The sequence below is a fragment of the Pteropus medius genome, unplaced genomic scaffold (assembly GCF_902729225.1).
Source record: "Pteropus medius unplaced genomic scaffold, Ma_sr-lr_union100, whole genome shotgun sequence".
NCBI classification, from domain to species: Eukaryota; Metazoa; Chordata; class Mammalia; order Chiroptera; family Pteropodidae; genus Pteropus; species Pteropus medius.
The window spans coordinates 5,495,967-5,517,562 of record NW_024352947.1 but is presented as its reverse complement, the minus strand read 5'-3'; the positions used below and the strand labels follow the sequence as shown (position 1 = coordinate 5,517,562).

Sequence of the window (21,596 nt, the reverse complement as noted above, 5' to 3'; positions counted from 1 at the left end):
TTGGGAGGGGTAGGGTCTCGGTGAATCACCAGGGTAGGGCAATTAATGTTAGCTACACTGGTGGAGATTCAGATATGGCAGCCACCTGGGTCTGCAAACTGAGCCGAGGAGGACTCAACATAAGAAGAATGGCCTCTGCCAGCACTTCTGTCTGGGAGAGAGCTGCCCCTCCAGCCCTCACCCTTCAGCCAGACAACTCATTTCCTCCCCGTGTGCCCCTAGTGTTTTTCACTCTGCTACCTGGCACTGGAGCTCAGAGACAGTGAGTCCATCAGCAAGTAAGTCTAGAATTAAATATTAAATTATCATCAAATAATTTTACTGCAAACAAATAAATCGCATACATATACTTCAGGAAAAAAAATGATTTTACTGTGAGAGTTAATATTGGAAATAGATATTTTTAAAAGTTTACAGTAAAAAGGTATAGATGTATGAAAACAATTTCTACATCTATAAAGGTAATTTAGAATTGCAATATCTACTATTTTTACTCTTTCAATAATTTCACACCAGCTACAGCATAAATGTACAATTCAGAATGAATACATTCATCTAAATAATTTAATCATTTACAACCTTTTTACCTTGATCAAGAAGACATAATATCAAGTATTAAAGTGATTCAAAAGTTGGTCAGTCTATAGACTGCTAGTCAGTTTAATGGAGAGAGGAGGCCCATTGGTCTGCTCCAGGTACAAGAAGTCAGCACTGATCCTCTCTTAACCATCCTTGTTCATCTGGATGATATCCTTTCTTTATTGCTAGTGCCCATTCAGCTTAAGTATCTTGTTCTAGAGTTTCAAGGCATCTGAGCTCTAGGTCCCCTTGGATATTGGCAGGGAGCAGAGTGGTGGAATTTAGGGTCCGGCAGACCTTCAAGGTAAGATCTGGAGGGTGAGATACCAAAGCCAACCTGCTCCTGTCAACCATGAGTGTCCTTCAGTATTCAGGACAGCCAAGACTTGATAGGGCCTGCAAACCTCAAAAGATTATCCTGCAGTTAACTTAGAAGCTTCCTTCACTGGCTGGGCAGTGGCTGCTATTACCCTTAGGCAACAGGACCACCACAGGGTATCCAAGTCCAGTTGTTTGAGAAAGTGAGCTATGGCCTCAGGGAAGCCCCAGCTTCTGAGCCAGCACTCCTGGTGCCTGCACTGACCTCCCATGAACAAGTGAGGGGAAGGGATTCCTTTGGTCAGGGAGGCCCATGGCTGGCACCTGTACAAGGTGTCCTTTAAGCTCTCAGTGCCTGTTGACATTCAGAGAGTTACAACAGAAGGGCCCGTCACTTCTCTCTACAAGATTTCATGAAGGATATCTGCAGTTATTCCAAAATTTGACCCAAACGGCGACTGAACCTGCCATTCCTAGAAAACCTCTCAGCTCCTTCTCACTGCTTGGAAACCGTGGCCTGTTTCCTGTGAAGATCCTGCACTCGGCCCTGGGTGTAAGGATAGACCTGAGATACTTAACTTGCTTTTGGAGATTCGGACCTTTGAAGGAGATACCTTGTAACCCCTCTCAGTCAAACAATATAATGCTCTCACAATATTATGCTGAGAATTCTGGAGATCCTCAATGGCAATAAAGAAGTCAACCACATATTAAAATAAGGTGTCATTTTTAGCTTAGGGTCCCTGAGGTCTCTTTATGGTGCCCATTCAGACGAGGGCTATCTGGGAGCCCTGAAGGAGCACCATCCATGTGTATTGGCTGACACTGAGGTTCTTTGAATCTTTCCCTTCAAAGGCTAAGACAAGTGAATCTGGGTGTAATGGTTACAGAAGTAAGAATCTTTCAAACCAAGGGCAGTGTGGTGCTAAACATTCCACGGGAACTGGGAGAGGAGTGTGCAGGGGGTGGGAACAACTTTGTTGTTGACTGCCCTGAGATCGTGAATCAACCAATATCTCCTGTTTGGCTTCTTTCCTGGTAAAATTAGGGTGTTACAAGATGACTGGCAGGGCTTACATTATTTAAAGGGGTTGACTCCTTGTAGGTCCTGTGGCCTCAAGGGGTATGGGGGTTTGTGAGACCCTGGGTCTTAGTTGTATCCAAGACTACTGAGGACTTGTGTTTCTGAGGAAGATTATTGGGGCTCGTATTCTGTGGAATTGGCAGAACCGAGAAGTGGATTCCACTCTCTGGGGTATGTTGCCCTTAGTTCACGTTCCTGGAGGTCAATAGTAGCCCCTTATTTGGTGAGTGAATCTTGGCTAATCAAGGAGATAGGGCCCTCGGGTACATACAGGAAGGACCGGGTCAAAGTTTGGGACCCTATGTCACAATGAGGGAAGGTAAGTTACCTGAGGAGTCCTAGGAATGGTGCAGTCAGTATTTGCGAGAGACCCACTAGGTTTGGTCAGGACAGTTGGCAGTTCCAGGGACTCAGGGCAAAGCAACTGGAAGAATGTTTCCTGACAAAAATCTTCAGGGGCTCAGTCAGGAACTATGGTGAGCCCTGAACTATCAGGAGGTTCATGCATAGGCTCTGCTGGCCCAGCAGGATTCCCACCCAACCTCTACCTGAGTGGCTGAAGGCTTTCTGGGGACAGATCCAGACTGAAAAATTCAATTAACAACTGTGTGCCCACTACCCAGGATCTCTGGGTGTTGGACTTGCGGTGGTAGGGCCCCAGACAGATACTGCCTGAGGTGGCCTGGAGATGCCAGGAGGGCAGAAGGGAGGCAAGATGAGCATAGCATATTCTGGGGTTGCCATGAATACAAATTGAGCAAACTGAGGCATTCTCATAGCAGCAGGAAGAGTGTGAGACTGGGCATGGGATGAGCTGGATGGATGAGCCCTAGGAGGCCTGAGAAGGAAGAAAGCTCCAACAGGCAGTACCTACCGCCAAGCCTTGTACCTCTTCTGGCTCTGATCGCCTGGACAACTGCCCCTCACTGCTGGGCAGAGATAAGAGAGAACTGAGGTGTCTGTGTACCAGGTTCACAAAGCAGGCCAGATGAAGGTGATCCTTGCCTTTACCTGATGAGTGGACGAGGCTGGTGGTCACAGCACACCAGTGGCAGAACTTGAACTGCCCAGGTCATCTCCATTTCCAGGAAGGGAAGTGGGTGCAGAGCTGTGAGCCAGTCTGGAAATCCCACAGTGACCATCCCTGCATTCCAAACCCTACATGCTCCACTTACTGCCCCTAAAATTTAAAGGGCTGACGAGACAGGTTGCTGCATTCCATGGGGCACTGGATAGGCAGTAGGCATTGAGAGGTTTTCCCTAGGCTGTGGAATTGTTCCTCCTCTGAAAAATTCTGGAAAAATAGAATGTTGAATCCATAGAAATTGCAAAGTGAAGCTTTCAGGATCACCTTCCACGCACTTCCACGTTCTATGAAAGTGAAAGGTGGGAGGAGGAAGGCCGAGGGCCTCCCTATATGGGCTGGGTGGCCTGGCAGGAAGCTCCCACACAGCATTACCTCCTACCACAAATCCCAGGGTGACAGTGATATTTGGTAATTATGCCTAAAGACAGAAAAAAGGATGTGTTCAGGAGTACCTGTGTTTATGAGTTCTGTGGCAAAGCAGAGAGAGAGAGAGAGAGAGAGAGAGAGAGAGAGAGAGAGAGAGAGAGAGAGAGAGGCTGAGTGGTGGATGCTCCACGGGTTCATGGCCAGAGAAACACAGTCAGAGGTTTTTGCCTGCACTGTCTCAACAAAAGGGTATATGACCCTGAGGATATGGGTGGGAAGGGATAAACACCTTTCTTGGCTATGGTGGTCAGGCCAGCTGCAGTTCCAGGCACAGAAGCTGGGGTCAGGGGAGACTCGCTGGGCCTTTGGAATCCCTACCCCCATTAAGACAGGAGGGGTCCAGGTGGGGGCAGCTCTGTGCCTCTTCTCCAGGCCAGTATAGGGGGAGGGCTCCACATGCTGACCACTGACAATGGGAAGGCCTGGTGTATATGGGCTCAGTTGATTAGGGTAGCCTGGATGGTGAGTGTGCAGGTCGTGGAGCTGGGAGTCCAGCAAGGGACAAAGGGGCTCAGAGGAGAGAACATTTGCAAGAGGAGGCTTCTGCCTCAGCAGCTCAGGTGCCATCACAGACATCATAGGGCAGGGGGCTTACGCAAGGGACACATTTCTCATAGTTCAGGGTGCCAGCATGGTGGGGTTCTGGAGAGGGCCTTCTCCCTGTCTGGCACATGGCCGCTTTCTCCCTGGGTCCCTTCCTCTTCGAAGCACCAATCCTGAGGGCTCCACCCTTCTGCCTTCATCCACACCTTATCACCTCCCAAAGCCCCAGCTCCTAACACTGTCCCACTGCCGCTTCAACGTATTGATTGGGGGACATAAACAGGCGCTCCATGGCAGTCTGGGCCTGCAGGGTGCGGGCTAGTGGGAGGAGTGAAGTGGGAAGGTGAGGCTGGCGAGAGTATGTGAGGGTAGTTGGGCTGATTGTGTGGCTCTGGATGTCAAGACAATGTTGGCAGGTGTCTGAGGTGGCTGCAGCAGGAGTGAATGTGGGAGACAATGGCACAGGGAACATCATACAGTGAGAAGCTGGGAGTGGGGCTTCCTGTCTGGTGGATGCGGAGCACCACACCTCCTCCAGGCTTGAAACCAGGAGAGGTTCTGCCCAGAGATGGAAGTGACAGGAAAGTGAGATGGGCAGGAACCCACTTCCAGTACCAGTAGTGGTGTCATCAGGAACACACGGGAGAGAGGAGGAAGGCAGGCAGGCTCTTGGGGAGGCTCAGTCAAGGTGGGCACATCCAATAATACAGCAGGAGGAGTAGCAGCCCAGAGAGGCCAGAGGGAATTGGTCAGGCAGAGAGAGCTACCCAAGTGACCCTGCCTGTGAACCACCTCTCAAGCCTCACTGGGGACACCCACCTGTCTGGGAACAAAGAAAGGCAGAATGACTTTTCCCACCGGTTGCCATTTTTCTCTTAGCAGTACCTCTTGATAACCTGTCACTAAAGCTCAGAGGGCCTTTTTGGGGCCTATGAGGTCTGTTATGGGGAGCAGGTGGCAGTGCCAATGGCCAGAGCTGAAAGCGATAGATTCTGCTTCCCAACTACAGGCAGAGAGAACACATTTGGCCTCTTGAGTATATGAAGACATCTGCAGACCTGTGTGAGGCTTTCGAGCTCCTAAATGGTGTGGACTTTCTCTAAAAAGATGGTAAAATATGGTGGGAAATTTTCTAAAAAACACCACACCTGTCCCATATGCTTGTGCCATTAGACAGCTGACCCACATGGGGAAAGAGAGATTGAAGGGTGACATGTCATCTCTGTAAAATCTGAAGCCAGTTATGCAGGCACACCCATGTGCTGCCCTGTGCCCAACTTCTGGTCTTCAGTCAGCGTCGAGGCTTGTCACCCCGGCAGTTCCCAAAAATGGAATGAGATGTGACACCCAGAGCATCTGTGCTCTGTCTAATTGGGTCTCTGTGCTGTGGCTATAGGATCAGGGGCTGCATGTATTTACTCTCTGTGGCTTTCGAGACTAGCCTATGTGATACCAGGGAGAGCCAGCAAATGATATCACAGGCAGATGTGGCTCTTTTACAGCACCCCGATCCTCTCATCACCTCTTTCCTCTTCCATAACCCCCTGCTTTTTCCTTTTGGGCTTGACATGTGGATTCCAAGAACTCCTTTATGATAACCGAGAGATAGGGGTAGGAGGGCATATGCTGATTGGGCAGGGAGCTGCCAAACCAGCTCTTTCTACCTGTGTCCTCCAGAAAACATGGCAGAAAGGTGTGGATGTCCCTTAGCTGCTATGAAATAGACCTCAGGTCAATTTAATGTCATTCTTGTGTTATCCCTTTTCAGTGATGAGTCAATGCCACTATCCCCTGCATTCCTTGACATTTTACACTCTCAGGATGCCGTTTGCTTATTTTCCAAATAAGGACCTGTTATGTTCCAGGCACAATGCTAGCTGCTGGGGTGGGGAGTGAGCAATACAAACAAGTGTTTTTGGGTGTCGGGGACATGAGTCAGAGGGTAGGCAAGACCGCAGATGTTTGTGAAAAATACACTCGTCCAAATGTTTACCTGCGTGTGTTCACTTTAAACATTTTCTTTTACTCTATTCCAAGCCTTTGGTTTTTGTAATTTTTTGTTTCAATGATTTTAGTGTGATGTAAATGAGAATTACCCTGAGGTTATTCGATTGGCCAGACTCCATAAGAGCAAAAACTAGATGGGAACGGGGTGCAGGGAGAGTGCTTTTGAGAAGCTCTCATCTAAAAATATATCCAGAACGACCATTGCATACCACCTCCACCAGGGTAATTAGTATAGATCTTGACAGTGAGCCTTTGAAGCTGTGCCAATATCCTGGTTCTCCTAAGTTTTTGCCCAGTTGCTAGAAATAATTACTACAGTGTTGTGTGCCTAGTAGTGATGTTCTATTTCTCTAATTTCTCTATACTTATTAATATTTTTTTTCTGTAGGAAAACACTCATTGCTCACATTTATCTATTCAAAATTTTTTTATATCAGTTAGGACTCAGAGACATGTCACTCTATGGATGATCATCCAATATTGTCATTGTTTATATATTTTTTGAAATTATTACAAATTTGAACAATAGGAGTGCTTTTCAGCTCCTTGATATTTACTTTTCGAACTTCTCAGAGTCACCCAGACACCCTGAGGGCTTCTTTACACCAAGGACCTCTGGTCCCTGGAGAAGTGAAGTACTGCAGAAACATCGAAGTCAAAAGATAAACAGTGATGATCACAATGCTGGTAATAACTACCATTTATTGAGTGCATCAGGCAGTGTGCCAAGCACTGTGGACACATTTATAAATGAAATCATCATTATAAACCCAAAGTCTTGTTTTCACTATCTAGATTTTTCACATGAAGAAACTGAGAGCCACAGGACCTCAGCTGGGTTCACTCAGCTGACAAGGTGGTCCAGGGAAGGCCTGTTCTTTCTTTGATTGCCGGCACACGCTCGGACCTGCATTGGCACCCATGAGAGTGATGCTTTGCTTACATGCTCCCTTTAAATGGCTCTCTATCCCTAGAGGCTTGAGTAGCTGATAAAAAGGAACTTTCTGTGTAGGCACTGGCACATGCTACCACCCCATTCCCAGTAGAGCTTTGGGAGCTAAATATAACCCTGTGTTTTATGTTGTATACAGAAAAGAGGAAATGTGATTTTTATTTTGTCACATTTACTATTTTAAGAACTAAATTATTTCCTACACTCATCCTTAAAATGTCTTCGGAGGTGTCCTTGAGGGAAAAGACATAATGCAGATTTCACCTAGGGTTCCTCCTTTTTTTAATACTGATCTTTTGGAGACAGCTCTTGGAGATAAGATATGGAGGACAGAGCGATAGAGAATCTTTCCCAACACATATAGCCAAGGGATGGACTTGCAAGAAGGCGCCCAGATATAGACCACTGGGAGTCACATGAGAAAAGCCAGCTCTTCATCATTCTGGGAATTCACACCACAGGCCAGAGGGAAAAGCAACTTTACCAGGCCTATGTATGGCCTGTCCTCTGTGCTAAGAGAGGCAAGTTATCCTACGGCCACAGACCATTAGTGAGCCTGGGCTCTGTGGTCCTGAGACGTGAGCAAGAGACCACAGCCTGGCTCAGCTTCTATGTCCCTCTGGCTGCAGTGGAGCAGTCCTCTGTGGAAGGAGGGAGGTGTTTGTGCTAAACTTTCCTCTAAGTGAGCTCCTTAAGTTAATGAATGCCCGAGACAGTGTGGGGAGGGTCTCCTTTGTCTTTAAGGCTTCCCTGTAAGAGACAATCAGGGCTTGTGGGTTCAATATTGTTCTCTGCCCTTCCTTGTCACTAAAATAGTGGGAAATTTAAAAATATGTAAAGACACAAATTGCCCACAGCACACTGAAAGCTGGGAACAGGAGTGAGGGACCATGGAGACCACAGGGTGTTTCCAGGGAGCAAAGAGCTGGATAGTGGCAAGAGGATCCATATGGTGGAAGAGGGTTTCTGTCTAGCCGGGTGATTTCAGAGGGGAAGGCTGCAGAAGTCCTCTTTGGGCGCTCTCTCCTGAGGCCGCCGTGGTGTTCTCTTCTTGTTGAGATCTCTCCCATCACATCCACCTGGCCTGTCACCAAGAAGCACTTGCAGACGTGAGCGATGTCATCTGGGAGGCAGATCAAGGGCAGGAAGAACGCGGGAAATAGGTGGTAGAAATATGTGGTAAGAATGGTGAAAACATGAACGTATCAGATGACCTTATCCCAGCAGTAACAACCCAGGAATAAACTTATCCGGAAAGGCAAAGGCTTTATCTGGAGATATCTCTCTGAGGATATAAGTACAGTCTGAGTGAAGGGGACATACACTGAACGGCTCATCAGTTAATACTTCTGGGCTTCACAGGTTTATTATAAGTCAAAGTAAAATTATATCTCAATCATTAAAACCGGCTACTTTGATTCAAAAGCTTCCCCAGAAAAATAAGTGGACATGAGAAACCACAAGGGTTTTAAAAGTGAAATCTTCAAAGGCAGATATAATCAGATAGTAAACCATAATATGAAGCTATAATCACTTAAAAGTAGAGACAGCTGCAGAAACCATTATCTACATCCATAAAAATACAGAGGTCACACCAGAAAGAATCAGCATTTGTGTCATAATGTTATATTTACATGCACTAATTTACTGAATGCCAACATTACCATCATTAATCAACCAAGGAAAGTTAGTTAATCAAAATTATGAAATCAAGAAATAAACCCCAGACAATAAAATTAGGTCTTCCTATATCCCCTTAGATCATGATAAATTCTAGGTAGATTTGATTAAAAAAAAAAAAGAACAAAGAAAACAGAACAAAACATATCTATGTTTATTGGCTCTAAAGTAAAAATGACACTTTTAGAATCTATGTAGGAAAACACATAAAATATGTTGAATTGACATTAAGATTATAATTTAAGAGCCTAGCAGAAATAAAAATAAAAAACAAAGTAATGTAGTTATAAAAAAAATTGTATAGATATACTCCCCATATATAATAATGTCTTAGAAATAATAATTATATCAGTTGAATAATGGACACAAAGAAGGCATCTTGTCCTTTTTTTTTTCCTAGTCAATATTAATCAATCATCTTATGTTATTCACTAGTCTCTGCAGCCCAGAAAATGGCATGTAGCTCAATGCTCCCAGCCTCAAGCTAGCTGCCTCAAAGACAGCCACCTCTCTTTGATTTTCTATGAGAATTCTGATTACTACTTGGGTCAGTTGTCTTTAGACCAGAGAACTGCTCATTATATTTTCTGTAAGATGGATCTGCTAAATATTTTTTCTCGGTTTTTGCGTATCTGGACTGTCTTTAACTTCTTTATTTTTATATAGCTTTTCTGGGTATAGGATTCTTGGTTGATGGATCTATTCTTTCTCTGAGCAGTGAAAAAATTCTAAAAGGAGTCTTTTAATGGGTTATTGGATACAAAATAAAATGTGGTATACATATGCAATGGAATACTAGTCCGCCGTAATAAAAGACAAAATGCTGCCATTTATGACAACATGGATAAATCGAGAATATCATGCTAAGCAAAATAATGCAGACAGAAAAAGTTGAGAAACATACGATTTCTCTTACATGTGAGATGTAAAACCAAAAGCAATAAACAAACCAAACAAAAACTCATAGACACAGAGAACAGCATGGTGTTTACCAGAGGGGAAGCGTCGTGAGGGGAGGCAGAGGAAAATAAATGGATCATGTATATAGTGATAGAAGGAGACACGACTTTGAGTGGTGGTGGACACATATTGCAATATGCAATAATACAGATGATGTATTACAGAATTGTATACTTGAAACATATAATCTCATTAACCAATGTCATCTCAATAAGTTTAAAAATTAAAAAAAAAAAATCCAAGCTGATGACAGAATGGACTGGGTTGAAGAGAGCAGGAGCAAATGTACTGTGGTCAGAAGTCGGTGCGGTGGGTGGTCCCAAAGAGGACAATCTGAGGATCAAAAATGACACACGAGAGACACACCAGGCTGGTCCTAAATGGGCTAAGCTAGTGCTCCACGACGGGATTCACAGGAATAAAAGTGACCATTTTGACTTGAGATAATATTTAATTAAGAAAGGAACACAAACGTGGCAGTCATAATTACAGTTAAGGTTAAAGTTAGTTATAATGAAGATGAGATAGGTCAGTGACACAAGAACAGGTATCATGGCAGAAGCTAAGAAATGGGTTGTCAAATACTGAGTATGTGAAATGGAACACCCCTCTCAGTAGAAGGAAAAGAGTCGCTCAGCACAGGCTACATAGCACAACACAGAGCCGCAAGAACCTGGTACTTCATATCTAATTCAGATATCTTAGGCGGACAGTCCATCTATCAAACTTCAGAACTGTTTGGAATGAAAGTGTCTTCTCTGCCCTCTATAAATGCACCTGGCAAAATAGTTAGGGGGTAAAAAGCAGCCTGAATTCTATTTGCCATGCCAGGTGTCCTGTTCTAAAGTATCCCATGGAAAACAGTGAGCTGTACCTAAATATATTACATATTTGGTACAGGGGACAATATTTTATTTATCATGAAAGTGCTTATATTTGAGTTTCAACTCTGAAAATCAGAGACCCCAGAAGATTACATGCAAAGGCCATTCGTAATCAATTGAACGAGCAGGAATATTTGAGAAATCTCATAATGCATTCCACTCATGTGAAGGTAGAGTTATTAGAAGACTTGTTTGTTTTGACAAGAATTGAGACCATACGACACACCAGAGCAATGTAATCTAGAAAAATGAGGCAACCCACGCAAAAGTTCCTCGTCTACTGATTTTCAGTAATAAACTACCCTTTAGAAGCTGTGTTTCGAAAAATACCAAGGACGATGGCATTGTCCTGTTTTTATAGGTGACATGACAAATATGGGTCTGGGGGAGATGAGCCTGTTGCTTCTCTGACAACTACATCCTGGGGGCTTCATCTCACATACAGAAACTCACTTCAAAGTCTCATGTGGGCGCGCGCCTGCGTCCCTCCGGCCTCACACGGGCGCGCACACCGCGCCTGGCCCGCGAGCTCGCGCGGTCGCCGTCACCGTCGCCGTCGCGGTCCTTCGGAAAGGCAGTCGCATCATGCCTTCGCCTTCCGAGGGGAAGCTCGAACAGAAAGCTGGAGCCCCGCCCGCGGTGCTGCCTCGTTCCCACTTCCCTCCTCGACGGGTCCCAGGGCGGCTCGGACCCGCGGGCGGGGCGCGGGAGGGGCGTGGCGGGGTCACCGCCGGGCGTGGGGACTTCGGGTACACGCGGCCCCGCGCGCAGGCCGGGGTCTTTACAGCGTGCGATCGCCGCCAGCCCGGGCAGCCGCGTGCGCACCGGGGCGGCGGGGCCGAGCCCGGAGGCCCAGCTTCCAAACGCGAAGACCGAAACCCGGCGGCGAGCGCTTAGACCCTACGCATGTGTGGGGGAAGGAGTAGCCGAAACCACTGAAAGTCAGCGGAAATAATTGTTATCGTTAGTCACTCAATAGGGCCTTTTTCCCCTCGGGTGTGTTTTGAAGTTTCTGGGTTTCTGTGCCCCCCTCCCCCGCCCCCAGTATGAAACGCAGGAAGGGGTCCCGTGTCCTGTGTTCTAGCCGCCTCCTCCCCTCTCTGAGCGCAGCTCTCGCCTTGCTCTTCCCACTCCCTTCCAGCGGGTCGTTTCCGTTTCTGCTCACCTTCGGGGTGACAGTGGTCACAGGGAGGACACTGGGAGATAGTGAAAGCCAGTGGGTCCCAGGAGCCGAGTCGCCTCAACGACGCCGTTAGGGTCTTCATTGCGTAGTGCTGTAACTCAGTCTCGGAATGACAGCCTTGGTGAAACGTGGCTGCTTTGTGTGGCACCTTTGTGCCATCTTGTTTACAGTGAAGATTCCCATAATCTTGGTCTGCCATTCCCCGCTACAGGGCGCTAATTCTCTGCTTCAATACAGTGAATAGAGCAGTTCTTTAAATATGTTGCGTTCCAAAGTAATGTGTTTTTTTTGTTGTTGTTTTTGTTATTTGTTATTTGTTTTTGTTTTTTGTTTTTTTTTGTTTTGTTGTTGTTGTTGTTGTTGTTGTTGTTGGCGAAAGAATCTCAACAAGAAAACTAACTGGCACCAGGGAAGAAAAATGGCTAAGTGATGCCTTAAGAGGCATGAGATTGCAGAGACTAGTTCCCCTGTGATGGAAAATAGGTCTTGGGGGCCTTTGTGTTGTATTATTATTATTATTTTTAAATGCCTCAAAGAGATTTTCTTTAAAGGTAACTGTAATCTTTAATTCCTACCAAAGCAGTGGATCCTTGTCCAGCTGCCTGATGACCTGGGGGAAGGAACACCTTCCTTTATGCAACTCTGTCCCAGAGTAATGAGTGGCAGTAAAGCATGTATGTTGGAATGGTCCCAAAACAAAGTGATGGTAACTAAATTGCACATGGAGACATCTCTACATGGAGACTTTTAAGATCAGACATGTGAACTGTACTTATTAACATATGTACAGAGAAATTTCATGAAGGACTCTGGTTTTCTCTGAATTGTGAAGTAAACAGCGAGGCTTTGTGAATTACAAATTAAATAGCTCATTTATACAGAGGAGAGAGGACCCAGCTTATTTTTAGCAGTCCTTCTGTTGCAGTGACATTTGCTTCTCAGTTTTGAGAACTGTCATTTCTCTAGCGCTCAGTTTTCCTAGTGTGTGTAGTGGGAGGGTTGTGCCAGGTAATTTCTAGGAAAGTCACAGAGCAGGGCTGCCTTTCCCACCGTAACTCTCACTGATGCTCCATTCCTTTGATTCATCAGGATCAGAGTCCAAGAGCAGTTAATCCCACAAATAAACTCCTCAAGTGAATTCAAGGAAGAACCTTTAGCCTTTGGAGCCCTATTCTTGAAGGAGCTGCTTAAGGAGCTTTCAGTGTCATTCCCCACTTTCCAAGTCCAGTCACACTTGGCCAAAGTTGGAGAAAGAGCCTGGTATCGTGGCCCAGGGGTGCAGGCTAGAAAGGGGCCCTTTGTCCGTTGCAGTGTTTTGCCTCCTAGCAGCATCCCTCAGGTCCACTTTCCCTTGTGGAGCAGAGGCCCGGTGAGAAAGCTGTCTTGGCAGAAAGCTGAAGTTATTCTTATTTACTCTGGAATGGCCAGGGAATAGGCAGTTCTGCAGAGTAGATGTTAAAAAAAAAAAAAAAAAAAGACAACTCACTATAATAAATGATAATCAAGGATAGCCAAGAGCACAGTTCATAAATCAAGATGACAGCCTTGAAAACTTCAGGAACACTTTTATTAGGTACTTAAGTTGGATAACACAAACTTGTTCTTAATCCTCAATCAGAAAAAATAAAATTTTCTTCCATGACAAAAAAAAAAAAGACTCACCTGAGTGAGTGTCCATTCCAGGTGAGGCAGGTCCCAGGTAAGGGCAGATGGGAGCAGCGAGCTGAACAGCATGCCAGTGGTGGCCTCTCCTCCCGCCAACCGGGGCTTCATCTCACAGACCGCACGATGTGTGTGCAGGGAACAGCATGGGGGGCTCCTCTCCCTTCAGTGCCAGCCTCGTGCCCCATAAAGAAGAGAAGATGACAACGTCAGCAGGGTGCAGCATCTGCCCCGCTGTCCAACCTGGCTGTACCAGGTGCTAGACGGGTCGGGAGTGCTGTGCTGGGCTCTTGTGCCTGTTATGCATCTACTGTGGACTTTGAGGACTTGGCCTCCTCCAAAGTGGCACCATGATGCCTGCAGCTGTGGAATGTCTGGAAAGCCGGGGTCTGTGGCATTCTCCCACATGTGTCATGATCGTCTCCTTGGATCTCGGCAAACCTGGGCGGTGGTGGCCCCTTTCGCAGTGTGGCTCCTCCGCTGCCCAGAGCAGCACCACAGGCTTTGGTCAGTTCTCATTCACAGTTGGCCAGGGACAGAGAGGCAGCTGGTGTATGGTGGGCATGATGGAGCCACCTCCTTCTGCACAGACCACCAGGAGGGTTTAATGAAATACTGTGTGGAAGTGTCCTGGTTCTGCCTGGCACTGGGTGTGCTCCAGAAGCTATCACTTCCATCCCCATTCAGTGTGGCCTTACATTCTGTCCCTATGATGGACTCCCTCCCCCACATGGTACTTGAGTCATCCTGACTCCAATATCTGCGGAATTAGCCTCGAAGCAGCCAGAAAGCAGCGGTCAGCTGCCATCCTTGGGGAACAGAGCAGGCGTCTTTTTGTGTTGCTCCGAGTCCACTCTGTCTCACCCCTGCCAAGGGGCCTTGGACGTTCTGTGGGCAGCAGTGGTCACAGCATCACCAAACACCTTCCTTCTGACCTCTGTAGCTCCTTCTCTAGGAACCCAAGGCACCAATCTCCCTGCAGCACCAAACGCAGGGGGTGCTGAGGTTGAAGGCCAGAGCTGGTCCTCTGTGGCTGCCAGCATGCCACTCCCATCTTCTCCAGCTCACGTCAAGGTGGGCCCTGCCCCTCAGCTGGGGCTGGTGGGCCCGGCCCTTCTACATGGGGTCTCTGGTTCTGCCAAGTGGGTCTCGGGACCATCTCAGCTGTTGGGTTACAGTTCTGGGTGGGGAGGCAGTGCCCCTCCATGATCCCTGTCTCCCCTGCTCCAGGCATGGGGTGCTGCACCTCCAGGATAGCCATGGCTTCAACGACCTGGGCCCTCCCTGGTGGGAGCTCATGTGCCGCCTGTTGCTGGTCATTGTCATGCTCTACTTCAGTTTGCAAAAGGGAGTGAAGACATCTTGGAAGGTCACGTGGATCACAGCCACCGTGTCACTTGTTGTCCTCTGTCCTGCTCCTGCTCTTCCTGGAGCCATCGACAGCATCTAAGGGTACCTGAGTTTTGACTTCCATTGGTTCTGCGAGATCTCTGAAGCTGATCCTCAATGGTGGAGCACTCCTGCCTACATCACAGGAGATCCAAATCTTATCAGATTGATAATTTAGTCGAAAAACAAAACAAAACAAAACCAACCCATAACAAAGTCCAGACTCTGGCTGCAGATTGTTTCAACAAAGAAAAAGATTGTTCCATGTTAAAAACCCACTCCCAGATCCTTGTCTACTCCCCGAACTAACCACAGCCCACCTGTAAAAAAAATAATAATCTCGGTTTGGACTTTTATTTAATCCATCGTTTACTTGACATGGTCTTAAACCAAGTTTGCTTGTGCCTGGACAGCAGACATGGGTTACATTCTGATCGGTAGATTCTAGTTTCATTTCGCAGGGCCTAGACAGTGCAGCCTGTTGGATTTCTGCTTCATGAAGTTAAGTACATTTTATGGGCCCCAAAACCAGTCATTTAAAAAAATCTCTCGTATTTGAAAATAATGTACATCCTGTCTTTACTGCTATAAAATGCTATTCTTTTTTCTTCCCCCAGTTAGGCAAACGTTCTTACAAAGTCATTTAACATTCTTTGCAGTGATTTATATTTTGTATACCCAAAACAATTGTGATCTGTAATGGTTTGAATGACATCTAATAGGATTGTATATGTGACAATTTGGCATTTTCTGTACTCATCAGTTATATAGTTCTAACTCTTAAATATTAAGTCTGTTATGTGTACATGCCTTTTAATACTACCTAACATATTGTATTTGCTCAGTGAATATTATACATTGTAATTTTCCAAATTTTCATATTATTCTTCATATACAATATTATTTTGTATTCAGCCTTTTTAAAATTAAAATTTTTATGATCTATCTAAACATTGTTGCATAAAGAATATAGGCTCAGTCTGCTGTTTTGATGAAATTCAAGTTCATAGGGCAGTCTTCAAAAATTTATTTTATATTCAGTATCTAATTTATCTATCCATAAATATAAGTATTTGTTGCAGCATAATTCATAGTCAAATTTTTCATCCTAGGAACCTTAGACTATCAAATAATTCTTCCATAGCCTCATTCTTATGCATTATTTTTTTCTGTTTACTCCATGTCAACTGCCTAAAAGATCCAGAAACATGGATTAGTACACATTAAAAATATATATATCTTGATACGCAAAAATTATCCAGTTAAACTCAAAAGAAATATCAATACATAATTTGATCTATATAGGAAAAAGAATATGTGAGAAGACTTATAACAAGAAAATTGTTTAAATTAATTAAAAAGCTATCTATGAAGAAAAGCTCAGGGCTGAATGCCTTAACTGGTACATTCTACCTAACATATGGTGAATAATTAATACAAAATCATCCCCAAATCTTTCAAAAATAGAAGTTGGAACTTCCCCAATTATTTGATGAGGCCTGTATTACCCTGATTTGAATATCAGAAATTACGACAAAACAAAATAACAGATCATAATCTCTCCTGAATATAGGCACACAAATTCTCACAAAATACTCTCAAACTGAAACCTGAGAAAAATGATAAAAGTTATTATGCACCATTGGTATTATTTCACAACTGCAATGTTTGTATACGTTAAAAAAACATCAGTAAACTCCCTGATGGAAAAGAAATATGACTGTTTTTTGTTGCAGATGACATAATCCTGTATAAAAATTTTTGTGAGCAATTCACTAAAAATCCACTAGAACTAATGAATAAGTTAAAACGGTCCCAGGATACAAAATCAAAATACAAGATTGAATTATACTATTACATAGTAATAATAAAAAATGTGAAAATGGCATCAAATTAGAAACATTTAGAAATTTAAGCTGTTCTAATCTTCTACACTGACAGTTTTTTGATATCATAAATAAATGAAAAACATTCGAATTAATATAAGCCATCAAATGTTCAATATTAAAGTCAATATTGATAAGATCAAAATAATGACAAATTGATCTACAAATTTAATGCAGTTTTTTAAATTACTGAAATATTTTTTAGAAAAACTGACAAGCTTATCTTAAATTGGATATGTAAATTTAAATCAAATAGCACATGCAACATAATCTTTAAAAGGAAAACAATAAAGCATGACTCATAATCACATATATTAAGTCTTACTTCAATGGTATTATAATTAAGGCTGTGTGGTACTAGCATGAGTACTGATCCATGTAGACCAATCAGGTAGATTTCAGGTCTAGTAATAAACACTTTATTAAAACTGTTTTTGACAGAGGTGTTAAGAACTTAAATTTAAAAAAGAACTATCCTTTCAAAAAACAGTGATGTGAATACTGACTATTTATATGCAAAATGATGAAGTTGGTCCCCTAATACCAATAATACTCAAAATGGATGACACACTTAAGTGTAAAAGCTAAAAGTATAAATTTACTGAGGAACATTGGATTAATTTTTGTGACTTTTCATTAGGCAATGGTTTCTCGTATTACACCAAAAACAGCATTGATAATTTTTTTAAAAAAGAGAGAGAAATTGCACTTTAAATTTAAAAACTTATGTTCTTCTAACAGTAGCAGAAGAAAATGAAAAGGCAAGTCACTTGATGAAAAACATATTTCAAATTATATATTTATTTAGAATTATATATCTACAGTACATAAAGAACCCTTAGAAGATAATAATAAAAAAATGACCTATTTTAAAAAAATTGGACAGGCACCCGAATAGACATTTCTCTAAAGAATGCACAGAAAGTGCCAATGAGTATATAAAATGTGCTCGGTATTCTTTGTTATTATGGAAATTCAAATTAAAACCACAAGGAGATAATAATCGACCTTCAAAGATGATTTTACAACAGAGATAGTAATGAATATTGACAACAATGTGGAGAATATAAAACCCTCATACATTGCAGGTGGAATTGTAAAACTGTGCAGCCACTTTGTAAAAAAAAAAAAATGACTTTTTTTTCAGAATATTATACATGGAGATAGTATGTGACCCAGAAATTGCACGCCCAGGTGTCTACAGCCCCTAGGACATAGAGCCACTCAAAACTCATAGGTGAATGCTCATAGTAATACTGTTTATATTAGCCCAAAGTGAGTAAACCTAAATACTCATGACATAGTGAAAATAAAAATAATATGTGCATATTCATATAATCAAATATTATTCACGAATGAAGAGGAATAAAGAAATGGTGCATTGTACAAGGAATGGACCTCAAAATCATAAGCTAAAGTAAAGAAACTATACCCGAAAGATCACATAAATTAATATTCCACTTATAAGAAATTTTCATAAAATGCTCATCAATAGAGACAAAAATAGATGAGCAGTTACTTAGAGCTGGGCGATAACGGGGATGAAGAGTGTATGTAAGTGGAATTGTGGTTGGTAGTCACCTAGTCAGAACCTGCAGCTAGGACAACAACCTTGCACACTACCCCGCCCCACCCCCGCCCTGCCCCGCCCTGCCCCGCCTCGCCAAAATAAGGAACAGCGAGCACGAGTAGAAGCACAATCACAGGAGAGAGGAGCAGCCAGAGAAAGTCCCTTAAGTCGCACCTGTGCATGGGGAAAGAGCCTACTCTAGTTAACTTTTCCTCACCATCGCAGTAAAATGTACCTCCGAGGAGGAGATTCAAGATGCTCAGGAGACATGCGAGGTACAGAGTGGCATACAGGCATCCTGCTCAGGTGCAGTGTGGGACCCACATCAACATGCTTTCGGGAAGGAAAGGAGAAAGGGAAGGAAGTGGCCCCTCACCCCAAGGGCCCATAAAACCGCTGGACCTGTGATCCTCGGGAACCACATCTTTCTCCTCTCTTGGCGCATCAAGCTTTCGCTTTAATAAGTCTTTCCCTCTGCAAAACTGTTTCACCCACTCCCTTGATTTGTATGCTGAGGGAGGCAAGGACCTCTGCGCCGGTAGCAGAACCACCTAAGAGGCCTCCCCAAGAACCCAGCCTGACTATGGGGCCTGACCGCCAGTAGGTGGGTACACAGACACCCACTGACCTGTAAAAATGTGGAGAGCTAGTGGGAGCCAGATCCTGGGTTGAACAGAATTATTGTTAATTTTGTTAAGTAGGATAATGGATTGTGAGAGTATAGGAAAATACTTTATTTTTTTAAGGCTGCATTAGAGTATCAAATGGTAACCTGTCACAATGTCTTGATTTACTTTTAAATACTTTAGCAAAAGTTATAGATGATGCAGAGGTGGCAACAGTGTGACAGCTTTTAAACCTAACTACCCAGGATGAGAGAATTAGAATCATGACATATTCCTTCTACTTCTCTGAATACCTGTATTTTCCTAAGAAAAAGTAAAAAGAATTGGAAAAGGGTGAATCCATATGTGGCAGAAGCCAATGTTAACAAAGAGTGAAAAATTCCCAAAAATGCTTGATCAAGATTTTGTTTGAAAAATGAAAACAAAAATAAGAAAAGAAATGTATTTTATCTCACATTTCACTAATTTTTGAATGTGTTTGCAACCATTTGCAGGTTTTTAGAATGGGTACAGAATGAACAAATGCTGATTTTTTTTTTGCACAATTTCTTTGAAAACTACACAATATCAAGATATAGCATTGTTCGTTTTACATCTGATTTTCAGTGGATCCATAAGAGGGTTCAAAACTATTTAGGCCTCATCTTATTTCTTAAAAGCGTTTTCAATCTATTGATAGAAAAGCATACCCTTCTGTGTATGTGGCAACATTTCCATTTTATTTCTGTCTCTTTGCTTGTAGTTACTAAAGCTAATTGGACCAAGTGGTAAAGGAATTATCCCATCATTCACCATGTTGCTCATCCTTCTGGATGCTTCTGTCAGATGGCTCATAAGAAAACACAAGCCATTTGCGGTATTAGTACTCACTCTATACTTGGAGCCTATCTAAGCTTACTTTTTACTTTTAATATAAGATGTAAATTATTTTTCTAACCATTCTGTTTTGAAGTTCCTATTGGTTCATCAGCATTGACTTTCTTTGCTGCAAACCTCACATGTCAATGGTTTCATGTCAGGATCGAGTGGGACCTGAGCATCACTTCTGTTTACTCATGAAGTCTTGCATCCAGAGCAAGACCCACAGTTTCACTACATGACCGACATGCATTGTAGACATCTGAGAGGTGTTGGAAGCCAGCCGACAAAGTAATTGAGGGTACCTGAAAGGGGGAGCATGGACTGAGGAAAAGAAAGAAGACAGACAGAATTGCAGGAGGGATCACAGAATCAAGCTGTGTCTGTGTCCCTGAGTTTATTTAGAACACACCGTTTATAACATTACAATAAGAAAGACAGTAGTCAAGAATCAAGGTTAGCCAGATTACTTATCTAGTAGAACAATGAGATTCTCACAACTCAGAACTCTTCTGCTAAACTGTTACAAGGAATGTGCAGTGACTGCTATGTGAACATTTACCTCCCGGTTTTTCCCAGTGCTTTACAATCTCAACTTCTTACATTGTTGCCAAGTACACAAATATCCTTGTTCCTTGTTATACGATTTCACATGTCCATAAGTGACTCCCCACAGAGAGCAGCTGGAGACTGACTGGCCATTGGCACCACACATGGCAAATGGTGCTTTGGGGTTCATCAGGAAGTGAGATTTGAGTAGGGACCAATTTTATAAGTGGTATTCGACTGTATAAGAAAAAATACTAATACATTTGTTAGTAAATATTTTATCATGGTGGAGATTTTTGCTTCTCTAAGTGGCCCTGTAACTTCAGGGACGTGGGTGAAACATCTGCAGGTGAGGATGCCCGCTATTTTGAGTTCAGCACTTGAAGCCTGTTGAGGTGACCATCACTGAATGAAATGTAGGGACCATTGCTGAGATGGCCTCAAAGACTGGCAGTTTAAAGGCAATAACCTAAAAGGAAAATTGTCCCTCTCACCACACTCATGTCACTACTTGCCCAGAGTGGTGTAGACTCTGAAGGCTGCAGCCATCCCACCCACACATCAGAGGCCAATCGCTAGTCTGATCCTCTGGTACCTCTGAAAGCCTGGCTGTCAGTCGGGGATTGCCATGCGCCCCTTCTCATGTTTGGTCATTTGCTAGAGTGACTCATGTAACTCAGGAGGACACTTTACTTATGACCATTGATGACAAAGGATACAACTCAGAAACAGCCAAAGGGTAGAGGTGCGTGGGGCCAGGTGTTTGGAAAGGGTTGTGGAGCTTCTGAGCTCTTTCTGGGTGTGACACAGCCCCCCCACACACACACACACCTTGAGGTGTTCAGCACCCGAAAGGTCTTGGGACCTCATTGTTTAGGATGTTTATGGAGGGTCCATTCCCTGGGCATGATTGATGAAATCATTGGTCAAGGGGCATTGAACTTGCTCTCCAGCCCATCTCCCCTCCCTGGAGATCTGGGGGTGGGGAAGAAAGTTCTGATCCTCTAATTGCATGGCTGGTTCCTCTGGCAACCAGCACTCACTCTCCCAGAGTTAGCTCATGAGCATCAGCTCAAGTGTGTTTGAAAGGTGCTTATTCGAAGTAACAGATGCAACTCTCTCTTCTATTACTCAGGAAAGCACGAGGGTTTTAGGACTCTGTGCCCAGAACCAGAAGCAGAGACCATCTTTCTCCTCCTCCTCCTCCTTCTTCTTCATCTATCCCTTATTTCTATATTAACAAGTCATACCACACAAATTAGGTTCCCTTTTCTCTCTGTGTACAGAGCTTACAGAAATTGCATCTGTATTTGCAGCAACAACAGCAAATGTTTCTAAAAAAATATTCTACAT

The 21,596-nt window shown here is 43.7% G+C and overlaps 1 long non-coding RNA gene across 1 annotated transcript; it reads left to right on the top strand.

The window, feature by feature from the left end:
* Nucleotides 1–1,976: 1,976 nt before the first annotated feature.
* Nucleotides 1,977–20,110, top strand: LOC120592560 (uncharacterized). The gene is made up of 3 exons (XR_005650142.1): nt 1,977–1,987; nt 11,793–11,796; nt 19,964–20,110. It is a non-coding gene; the product is annotated as an uncharacterized LOC120592560 (long non-coding RNA).
* Nucleotides 20,111–21,596: the final 1,486 nt, after the last annotated feature.